This window comes from Vigna unguiculata, chromosome 11 (genome assembly GCF_037176805.1).
Source record: "Vigna unguiculata cultivar grain cowpea cultivar isolate G323 ecotype 2 chromosome 11, ASM3717680v1, whole genome shotgun sequence".
NCBI lineage: Eukaryota > Viridiplantae > Streptophyta > Magnoliopsida > Fabales > Fabaceae > Vigna > Vigna unguiculata.
The window spans coordinates 12,181,676-12,192,751 of NC_140802.1; the positions used below are offsets into that span (position 1 = coordinate 12,181,676).

Here is an 11,076-nt window from a genome sequence, read left to right on the forward strand (position 1 = left end):
CTTTCAAGGAAACTTTAAAACATTGCAAGTTCCACTACAAAATGAATATAGGATAACCAATAGTAGGAGCATACCAAGAGTTATTGATGAGGGAATGACAATCCACTGCCTATGAGTCATCGGCTCATTCTTTAATAGGCATGTGGTCAGACTAATGGGCTTAGCCTTAGCCTCCTCCCACTACTTGGGAGCTTACGGTTTCATGTTCTACACACACACACTAATTTCAGGGAGAACTAGCTACGTCTAGGTTCGAGTGGCATTTAACCCTTAACCACAACTCATCTGCTGATTCTTCAACATTAGTCAGTTCGGACCTGCACTTAGTTTCACCCAAGTTTCATCCTGGTCATGGATAGATCACCCATGTTTGGGTCCATAAGTAGTGACAATTACCCTATGAAGACTCACTTTCGCTATGGCTTCGGTGGTTTCCCTTAACCAAGACACTGCCCATGAGTCACCGGCTCATTGCATGCGGTCAGAGTCACGGGCTTAGCCTTAGCCTAATCCCACTACTTGGGAGCTTACGGTTTCATGTTCCACACACACATTTCTTCGGGGAGAACCAGCTAGCTATGGGTTCGAGTGGCATTTCACCCCTAACCACAACTCATCCGTTGATTCTTCAACATCAGTCGGTTTGGACCTCCACTTAGGTTCACCCAAGCTTCATCCTAGTCATGGACAGATCACCCAGGTTCGAGTCCATAAGTAGTGACAATTGCCCTATGAAGACTCGCTTTCGCTATGTCTCCGGTGGTTTCCCTTAATCAAGCCACTGCCTATGAGTCACCAGCTGATTCTGCAACAGGCACGCGGTTAGAGTCACGGGCTTAGCCTTAGCCTCCTCTCACTGTTTGGGAGCTTACGGTTTCATGTTCTACACACACATCACATGTCATCTTGTAATTAGTTTCTAAAGTCGTTAAAATTAAAAATTAATACTCAAAAATAAGATTTGTTTTTCACGTTAGTTCTTTGTAATGTAATTAGTTTGTCCAAATAACACGTTAAAAGATACAACTTCCACCTTGTGTTCAACTTGACATGACATATTGAAGTCGACATATCAATTAATGTGTTATCTCAATAAACTAACATTATTAGAGTTTATTAGTTAATTTCTTTCGGATGAAAACCTACTGTGAAAAACGAATATTACTTTACGGTACTAATTTTTAATTTAATATTTTTTGACACATTAATAACTTTATGATATATTAGTTAACGTGCCATAAGCTAACTACATTAGTTAATTTTGTTGACAAAAAACTATAATGTAAAAAGTAAATCTTACTTTATAATACTAACTTTTAGTTTTACTACTTTAGACTTCGTAAGAAGTAACATAAATTTTAAAGTGTGCGTTTATTTCCAGCAACTGAAAGATTGAAAACTTGAATTTGTAAAGAAAGCATAGAAATTACTAACAACAACATGAAAAACTAGACAACAATTTTTTTTTTTTTAACTTTCCGCACCACCCAACATATAGAATAGCGAAGAAAGTCTTAGAAGTATCTTATAAAATATTTATTTCAAATTTATAATATAATGAATAATATTATAATCTAAATGAATAATTTGAATTTTAATATCTTATAAAATAAAATAATTTAATATTTAATAATTAATATTAAAAAGTATATTTAATTAATTCATTTTATTATATCTTTTTAAATTACTATGTAATATATAATAACTAAATATTTATAATTATATTTTATTATTATAATAAAAAAATAAATAAAATAAAAATATTAAATGATTAAATTTTATTTTAAATTAATTTTAACCATAAGACTAAATTTATAATATTATAATTTTATAAGTTAAAATATTTTTCTTTTATTTCTCTTCATTTTCCATTTTTTTTTTCCTTAATTCAAACCATCTCACTTTTTATCCTCCTTCCCCTTAAAGCTATTATTTTCTACTCTCAAATTTCTCCTCAAATCCAAATAAAACTTAAAAGATCCAAAATTAATTGATTGAGAGTTAAATGACTCGTGTCTAATTTAGTTAATAAAGTCAAAATAATCAAACAAAATGGGTTACATCAACCTTTTTCCTTCCAAATAAAAAATAGCATATTTGAAATTAGAAACTAAATTGTATTTTGAAAATGAAAGTTCCAATATGTTATTTGACATAAAATCTTTATGTTGAGAATTTGTAGTAAATATTTTAAGAAGGAAAAAAGGTCCGTATTTATAAGAAAATGGACACCGGATTCTGCCTATCATCAATTATTATATTAATTTTGTAAAACTTGGATTCCCAAAATTATGAATCATTGCTGTAAAGAAAAATACCAAAACACAAAGTCTGAGAAAACCACATAGAAGCTTAAACACATAAAATGGAAGATTGGAGATGCGGGGTATCGATCCCCGTACCTCTCGCATGCTAAGCGAGCGCTCTACCATCTGAGCTACATCCCCATTTGTTAAATGAGTATCATATCCTACTTATTTTCTTAAACTTTCAATTTCGAAGCATGATCATTGATTAAAGTTAAACGCTTTTAAACAAATTATTTTATCTTTTATATCTCCTCATTTAAATATGTTATTTCTTGAAGATATGGATGAAAAAAATAATCTAATTATAATGCTCATTTATTAACTTGACAAAAAATATTGTTGCAACAAATGTATAATTTAGAATGTTAGAGACTATCTTCCAGGCTTTAATAATTATTCTCATCAATATTGAATTGGAGAAATGGTTAGCTTCAACTAAGAATACGTATTTTTATATTCTAAAAGTTGAAACAATTAACGTTTACAATTAAACTTTCAACGTAGAAATATATACATTTTGTGCATTTTAATTTTTAATTTTATATATATATATATATATATATATATATATATATATATATATTTATATATTTATATATATCAAAACTCTAAAAGAATAAATAAAGCGTATTTTTATATTTTTATAATCAATAAAATATTTTTTTTTATATAATTCAATTTGATATTGGAGCTTTTGATCTTAGGAGCTTTATTTCCATTTTGATGTAAGTATCTACTACTGCCATTACTGTCATTCAATTATTTATATAATTTCTCTCTGTCATGGAAAATAATACTAAATTAATATAATTATTTTTATAATATCGTACAATATATACATATTATCATCGTAATATATATAATAATAATATATAACAAAATATTAGATTATAATAAATGCACTTATGAGTATAATATTTTATATGTGGTAATTGATATATATAAAGAAATAATAAATAATTGAAGTATAATTTTTTTAATTCTCTATAAATAGTTCTAGAAACATTTAAATAAATAAAATTTAATGAAAAATATCAATATAATACAAATAATAAATTTGTTTCTAATTTGGAATTAGACATTAGTCTATTTCTTAAAAGAAAATTAGTTTTGAATTAAATAAAATAAAGATATATAATAATTGAATTGAATATAAGATAAACATGTTGTATTGCTACATGGTACTGCACTCCCTGGGGCACAGACCTTATATGTGAACAAAAAACAAAATAAAAGAAAATTAAAGAAAATTAAAAACATTAAAAAAAATTAAAAAATACATAAAAAATTATAAACTAATATTTGAGATGTTTTTAATATTGTTGGTACTCAAATAAATAAATATATATATATATATATATATATATATATATATATAACACTCAAAATAATTACAAAATAATGCACCAATTACACTAAGTTAAGCAATATCAATTAACCCATCACACATCATGACATTCTAGACTCAATTATCTGGATCTAGACATTGATGTATGATTCTTGGTGGGTTTTGCACTTGTAGTGACCTCTACTACCTATAGAGTCATTGTCAATGGGTTTTATCCTACCACACAAGGTTAGTCCATTTAACCGTCATAAGAATCCTGAGAATGTTCTTATAGACAAGGTCTCGTGCCTCTCTCACCACATGACTCATTTCACTTTACATGAGTCTTGAATGAACATTAGAGTATCAAGATAAACCTCCAGTACTGACTCTTTACATTAATGAACACACTACTAATTAAATCAAATAGGGTTTCCCCCATGGAATCTCCTACATTCTCATACAAGCATTTCAAAACACATATTAAAAACCATACAACATATGTCTCTCTTGGAAAATAATTAGTTCTTATAATTTTTATCCAATCCAACTTAACAACACATTACACAAACAATTTGGGATTTTAGAAATAAAATTGCAGCTTGTGTAAAGCTCCAAAAATGTTGTATTTACATTCAACTTAAATATGATTGAATGAAGAACCAAATGCAAAAAAAAAAAAAAAAAACCAACTTAATTGAATAACAATAGAGAAAGTTATGCAACAAACGAGCAACAAAGGTCAATGTTGTCAACAACCAAAACTACAGGGACCTTGCGATAAAAACTGTTCTCACTACAGACCTCCGATTCAAGATCCGTCCGGTCAAAGTCAAGCACTATGCGTCTAGGATCAGCTGTTAAAATTGCAGCTTGATCCAACGGTTAACGAAGTCGTAATACACATTTTACGAAAAGTGTGCAGTGTAGGAAAATGGGTAGCACCATACCATATGCTTCTTGGTTTGAGATTTTGACTTGTTCCACTGCACAATTTGGTATCTTGCACTTTTATCTTCTCAAACTAATTTCAAAGTGGTTTGTAGATGATACCAAACTGAACAATTGCAACAATCAATATCTCTCATTCCAATTGCATTCTAAACTACCTAAATTCTACATTTACCAAGTCTATAAATGAGTAAAAGCAAAACCTTAACTAAGTAATATCAAACCCTCAAATCAAACATGGTCAAAACCCCAAAGTCCAACCTTATACCATATTTTACATCACCTGCCAAAATACAAGAGTTTCATCTCCATTCAACTCAAGAACCATATTTCTCCAAGACCCACAACTTAATCTCACATGCATCCACTTTCAACATGTCACTATAACCAGCCAAATTCAGTATATGTATATATATTTCTCACAAAATAGACAACCACAATTCCTTTGAACAAAAACATCTCTTTTGTAATAATTACCATTTTGAAAACTAAGTTTTTCTTATCAATACATTTTTGAGAAATTGGTAATCATATGCTAAAGATGTTCTAGATGTTGCTTCTAATTGTTTCTATCTTTATTATATAATGGTGAGACATCCCTCTTGATTTGGGAGACTAGTATTTGAGGTTTTTCCAAGTTTTGGGGTGTGTATTTTTACCATTAGTTATCAGTTATTATATTAGAATAAGAAACTTCAATAAATGACTTGCTTGAAAATTGAAAAGGGATTTGGGAGGATACTGACACTTTAATCCAAGAACCAAGAGAATCCTCTCTTATATAATTTAGAAGTCGAGGTCTAAGGGGAATGACGGAGCCTTCTCAATGGAGGATGTATTAACAATCAACCTAAAATTTCATTATAAAGATCATTGTAATGAGTCAAAAGCCCTGCCCTTTTGCTACAAATGAAGTGAAAGAGAAAGAGAAGAAACACACCTTGGAGCCATTTGGTAATAGTTCTTGCAGTATCTTCAATCGTTCACTTATCATCTCTATTTGATTCTCCAAGACAAACACGGTATAAACATTGAATGCTTTTAATTTTAGTTTTGCTTAGTTTGCAATATGACAAAATCTCCTTCTACATATTGCTTTAGGCTTGTTTCGCCTAGCGTTAGATCCTCTCTCAACTGTTTCCAACTGTTTGATCTTTTGTTTCAAAGACTTTCTCTTCTCTAATAGACACTTATTTTGGGCCTTTGCTATTTTTCGGCCTACTTTCCCTTTTTCTTCTCGTTGTCTTTGTAACATATATATTGTTCTCCCTCTTCCTTCTCCACTTATGTTTTTTCCTTTCTTGTTTCCGTTCAGATACACTATCATTGTATTTTACTTTCTTTTTGAATAATATACAGTTTTTCTCTTCCCTTTTACCTTTGGCACAAAGTTTGTTATGGTATCTAGAGCCAACAGATCCTTCTCTTCCCAAGTTTTTTTATCGCGTTTCTTTCCTGTTCTTTCAACCTTCTTTGTTCAGCACCAAGTTTTCTATATCAGCATCCCAATGAGAATCAAACAGTTACCTTGGTTCCTCATGTTCTCGACACCTCTAACTTCCACTCTTGGAGCTGTAGCATGCTCATCGCTTTGAATGCCATGAACAAGATCGAATTTGTTCTTGGAACTATTGTCCAACCTACCATAACTAACTTCATTGTCGCATCCTAGCACCACTACAATAACATGGTTGTGTCTTGGCTTGTCCATTTTGTGTCCATTTCAATTCTCCTTTAATGGATGGACCAAGCTTTTGCCATCCGGTCTAACTAGAAAACACGTTTCTCTCAAGGTGACTGTTCACATATATCAGATCTCCAAATGGAAGCCGCCACTCTTCATCAAGGTGACATTTCTATTTCTGATTACTTCAACAAACTCAAAACCTTGTGGGATGAGTTAGAGAATTTCAGGCCTGACCCTATATGCACATTCCTAACCAAATGTTCTTGCAACCTTTCTTTTATCTTTACTCATAGGAAACTCGAAGATCAGTCCAAGCAGTTCATTCGTGGTCTCAATGATCAGTTAACCAACATCAAGTCTCACATGCTTTTGTTAAATCCCATGCCTACAGTCACCAAAATTTTCTCTTTTGTCTCTAGTAGGAACGACAACTTGCCTCTAGCCACTCCTCTCTACCGCAAGCATGGATATCCTGGTCACGATATCAAAGAAAGTAAAACTTCACATCCTTACAAATTATGCACTTTTTGCAACAAAATTGGCCAGCTTCTTGATCATGAAGATGCTTCCTCCTACAGAAGGCTCATAGGACGTCTCATTTACCTCACCAACACGCGTCCTGACATCTCCTTCTCTGTCAACAATCTCAGCTAGTTCATAGCTGCTCCCACTGCTTCCCATAAACAAGTCGCCTTTCATGTCCTTCTTTACCTCAAAACTCCCATGGCAGTGGTTTGTTTTTCACCATCATCACACCCATAGTGCTTAAAGCCTATAGTGACTCTGACTGGGCCACATGTCTAGAGACACGCAAATCAGTTACTAGATTCGCCATATACCTTTGCCAATCCCTTATATCAAGAAAGCAACAGAGCATATATTATAGTTCATCCGAGGCTAAATATCATGCCTTGGCCTCCACAACTTGCGAAATCCAGTGGCTAACATATGTCCTTCATGACCTTCACACCTTCTTCTCTTTACCTACTTTGCTATACTACGACAACCACTTTGCCATCGAAATAGCCTCCAATCTGGTCTACACAAATACACCAAACGTATAGAAATCAATTGCCACCTCATTTGTAAGAAGATTGATCGTGGTATAATCAAGCTTCTTCCCATTCCCTCTACTCCGTAGACATATTCACAAAACCCCTACATTTGGCTTCCTTCAAACAACATCTCTCCAAGTTGGGAATGCATAATATCTATTCGCAACTTGAGGGGGCTAACAAAATCTCCTTCTACATATTATTTTAAACTCGTATCGATCAATGTTAGGTCCTCGCTCAACTATTTCTAAATGTTTGATCTTTTATCTCTAAGACTTTCTCTTCTCTAATAGAACGCTTCTTTTAGGCCTCTTCTATTTTTAGGCCTCTTTTCCCTTTTGCTTTTTGCTTTCTTTGTAACATATATATTTTTCTCCCCTCTTTCTTCTCCACATATGTTTTTCCCTTTCTTGTTTCTGTTCAGATACATTATCATTGTATTCTGCTTTCTTTTTGAATAATATACAGTTTCTCTATTTCGGTTTACCTTTGGCACAAAGTCTATTATGGTATAGAGAGGTAGCAGATCCTTCTCTTCCTATGTTTTCTTATCACATTTCTTTCATGTTCTTTCAACCTTCTTTGTTGCCTTGATCCTTTTCTCTTCTTGCCTTTCCTCATGGTAGATTCCTCCAAAGAACAATAAGAAACATCACCACCAAGTTTTCTGTACCTACACCCCAATGTACATATATCTATAGCATAATAAATGGACTTAGTATTGATCCTTTCCTTGTTACGTATTTTCACATGAGAGGATGAACACATATTTTCTTTCTCTTGAGTTTTTAGAAGGGGAAACATTGTTTGGTAGACCAGAATAAGCAGTCCATTGAGTCTTTCTATTTTTGTGCTAATTGGCCTGTTTCTTAATAATATCCATTGTCCACCCTAGTTCTAACCATCCTCTAGGCACATCATCAAGTTTGTTTAGTAAACTTTCAGATGTTATTGTTTCTACTCCTAGTTTTCTTTCATATTCATTTCATGTAATGACTCTTTTGAATTTTAAAATCATCCTATTTCATCTATTAGATACTTTATCATTTACAAATATACTACATGAACTTATCATGACTTTTTTTTTGTCTTAAAGTATCACCTTGAATATGAGTTTAATTTCTAAAAGATTTGAGGTGGGAACTTGGAAGATAGTGATTCCTTTTAGTAATATATTTTTTAAGCCATTATTTTTATAAGACAATACGAAAATTTGTGCATTTAAGTTCTAGTAATTGATTCTTCTTTGTCTTTTGATGTAGTTGGATTTTTTTTAACATTTATAGTGATGTGCTTTTTGGTGGTTCTTTACTATTCCTTAGCACCCTTATCATAAAGGCCTTTAGGCAAGGAAAACCAAATCTGGTGATGGAGAAAGGTTTAGTAAAGAGTATATAAATGATTTAGAGTCCTTTTTAGATATTGTGTATAATAGTTGAGGAAGACCTCAAGGACGAGAGATTTTATGTCCTTATGCGAGTTGTAAAAATTGTTATTGGACAATAATAAATGTTGTGTTTGAACACTTAATAGCCATTGGCTTTGTACGAGGCTATAATGTTTGAGTTTTCCATGGAGAAGAAATACCTTCTCAATTAGTAAGTGATGATATGGAACATAACACTCACATGATGATATTGATGTCTCATTTTATATGTCTAATACTTTTCATTAATATATGTTTTACTACTATTTTCAATTTTTAATTCATAAAGTGTTGAGAAAGCTCATGAAGAAAAATTTCATTAGAACTGACAAGATCATCTAGTCGAAATTGACAAGATCATCTTAGTCGAAAAAGAAAATTTGTGGATGAAGACACATTAGATGAGGTTATTGTAAGTTTGTTTGTACTTATGAAATATATTTGACAAATCAATAATATTTTATTCGTTCATAACAATGATATTTTTTTTGTTAGTCTAAGTTTCGATGTTCTATTCAAAACTCGAATAAATCTAGGAAATAAACATTTCATCTTATGGGAAGACTATGGCATCCATAATATTGAAGAAACAACAAGAAATTGATGCAATTCACAAAAGATGCAAAGAAGATTCAAGATTTGAAGGCAATCCTCAAAATTCTTGCTTAAGCAAGAAAGTTGATGAAGGATTATCTTGTTCCTTTTTAAGATTATTGAATATGGTGTGAGTTGATTAAGAAAGCTAAGTGAAATTCCCACTGGAAATTAAGATAGCAAGTTATCTAGATGTGAAGGTTCCTTTCACAAAGCTCAAAAGAAGAAGATGATGAATTGATTCAAAACAAAAAGGAAATGGAAAACACATAAACCATAGAAAACCAAGAACAATTAAAGGAAGAAGAAAACATAAAATGGAAAGGAAAGAAATGGTAAAAATGTGAGAAGCACGCCACTACAAGGCTAGGCTAGAAGCCATGGCAACCTTGAAGATGAGTGGATGTGTGCCGCCACTTGCTATGCAAGATAAGGCTTAAAAGTATTCACTCACTAGGGAGGAAACTCTCACAAATGGTTGAGACACAAGAGTGTTTTTACTTCAAAATCTTCAACCCTTTTACATGTCTAGGAGCACCCCTTATATAGAAGAGTTTAGGGGCCTCTAAGCAAATAAAAGATACCTAAGGATGTCTTTACAAAAACCTAACCCTAGCTTCTAGAAACTAGGTCAAATAAGGTTACAAAAAATGAGAGACAAAAGAGCTAACTATAGTGTGTGCAAGGCTAATTTCGTTCTAGCACAAAAGGAGATAAAGAATGTATCTCGTATGTCTCCAAAAAGTGGCCAAAGTGTGCTAAAAACAAAGGAGACCAAAGGTATATAGGTACACTTGTTTTATGCCTTTTACTTTATGCTTTATGCCTTTGTTTTACTCTCTCCTCCACATCATTTATGCTCCCCAATCATCATGCACCACCTAGCATTGCTTTCTTACTCCTAATTAACCTACACAGCAAATAAACATAGATTAGCATGTTGGCTTAAGTTAAGTCAACTATAGTCAACAAGTCAACCCTAGTCAAAGGTCAACAAGTCAACTAAAGTTGATTCAACTAAGTCAACTTAGGGAATCAAAAATAACAAACATAAATGAAAGGGATGAAGGATTAGTGAATTTCCTTTCTAAACATGCTTAGTCTTCTTAAGCATGTGCCTGCATCCTTGGTTGGGGTCAATCCTTCATCATCCTCCCCTCCTTTGAGAGAATTTGACCATAAATTCTTTAAGCCTTTGTAGATGGAGCTTGACTTGATTTGGGGGAGGATTTGCACCTCCATTTTATGAGCTCTTTTTCCATCCTTTCTAAGGGTATTACCCCTAGCTTTGTTTAGGCCATCCCTCTTTTTTAGACCATTCTTCCTCTCATGCTTGCGCATTGGGTCTTCCTTTTGAGCCTTGGAAGAGAAGGAAGAATGGTGATGTCCATCTTGCTTTGGAAATCTTTTTTGGGAGGCAAGTAACACTTTGGAGGTAACTTGCTCTTTTTCTTTTTCATCTTTTCTCTTATCTTTCACTTTATTTTGGTCCTCATTTGCTTGATTGGGTGAGAGAGGTAGGAGTGTGAACTTCTTGCCTTGGAAGGAGAAAGCATAGGTGTTAGCATGGCCATCATAAAAGACTTTTCTATCAAATTGCCATGGCCTACCTAGCAAAATATGAGTTGCTTCCATAGGCATAACATCACATAACACCTCATCTTTAAAATTTCCAATTGAAAAGTTAATGAGGACTTGTTGAGTTACTTTAATGTCTTCTTCCTTAA

General features: G+C 32.6%; 1 non-coding gene across 1 annotated transcript; it reads right to left on the minus strand.

Moving 5' to 3' along the window:
• Positions 1-2,374: 2,374 nt before the first annotated feature.
• TRNAA-AGC (transfer RNA alanine (anticodon AGC)) lies at positions 2,375-2,447 on the minus strand. Its single transcript has one exon. It is a non-coding gene; the product is annotated as a tRNA-Ala (tRNA).
• Between the last annotated feature and the right edge of the window lie 8,629 nt (positions 2,448-11,076).